The following is a 1446-nucleotide window of genomic DNA, read 5'->3' as shown; positions in this document are numbered from 1 at the left end:
GTGGTGAAGTGCGTGGACACTAATCTGGGAGAACCGGGTTTGATTTCCCACTCCTCCACTTGCAGCTGCTGGATGACCTTGGGCAAGCCATAGTTCTGGCACAGCTGTTCTTGAAAAAGAGCAGTTTCTGCCAGAGCTCTCTCGGCCCCACCTACCTCACAGGGTGTCTGTTGTGGGGAGGGGGAGGGAAAGGAGATTGTAAGCCACTCTGAGACTCCTTTGGGTAGTGAAGGGCAGGGTATAAATCACACCTCTTCTTCTTCTTCTTCTTCTTCTTCTTCTTCTTCTTCTTCTTCTTCTTCTTCTTCTTCTTCTTCTTCTTCTTCTTCTTCTTCTTCTTCTTCTTGTCACATTCCCGAATCTATGAAGACACACATCCCCTTTAAGGTTTCTTTTATCAACAGCTAAAGCAAATCCCCTGCTTTTGACTCCCTTGATTTCGTGGACGAGCCCCTCCCACCCCCGACGTATTATTCCGATGCCACCAACCGACTCCCCTTAGACTTATCTGCTGGGGAGTTTTTCTAACGAAGAACGTGGGCAGCTTGCCTCAAGCTGCAATTAGAAAAGGGAGAGAAGAGTGTGGCCTGTTGGCCTCTGAGATTGTGCTAGTGGTGAAAAGGTGTGTGTGTGTGTGTGTGTGTGTGTGATACAACTATTGTCCTAATAACTGCTCTTTCCAAGTGGGCCCTGTGCCTTCACAGCACCGTATGAGCCCCTTTGCTAATCAACAGTGATGTTTTATTCATTTCTGCCGAAACAAGAGGTTTTGTTTTGTTTTTTAATTAGAGAAGGGGATATGGCAAAATCCTTTGTTGGGGCTCGTGCGATATGAAAAGGGAGCGACGGGCGGCTTCTGCCGGCTTTCTCATGTTTGTTTTCGTTTCCGCGCCTGTTTGATTTGGGAAATTGCGTGTTCCTTCTTCTCCTTCTCGGGAACAAAGCCGCTTTATCCTTTCAGACAATTAAGCCTGAGGCTAAGGAATTAGCCAAGTAGTCGGAATGCGCCTTCATTTCAACCAGGGTTTATCTAGTCTTAGCCCCACAGTCTGTTTCCAGGGATAAGACAGACAGTCTGCTGTAGTGGCTAGAGCAAGGATGTCAAACACAAGGCCCGGGGGCCGGAACTGACCCGCCCAGGGTTCTTATCCTCCCTGCGAGCAACTAGTGGAAGGGAGGGAATAGGAGACTGTTTTTTGGGGGGAGGGGAGTGGGCAGAGCCACTCCGATTGTGGCTTCAGCAGGGTAAAACAACCTCATCTGCAGCTGTCAAGCAGCGTGGGAGCGTTTGCCCAGTGCTGCACTGTTGGCACTCCAGTCCACTCATAAGGTTTTTTCTTTGGACCCCCCTACCAGCCCACGGGGCCTTGCAGTGAGGATACACCAACTCGGAGCTTACCAGCTGCTGTCTTTTATACAGTTCATATCTCCGGTACCCGGCATTAT

The sequence above is a fragment of the Gekko japonicus genome, unplaced genomic scaffold, assembly GCF_001447785.1.
Source record: "Gekko japonicus isolate JY-2015 unplaced genomic scaffold, Gekko_japonicus_V1.1 scaffold4414, whole genome shotgun sequence".
NCBI classification, from domain to species: Eukaryota; Metazoa; Chordata; class Lepidosauria; order Squamata; family Gekkonidae; genus Gekko; species Gekko japonicus.
Note: the sequence above shows the minus strand (reverse complement) of the source record.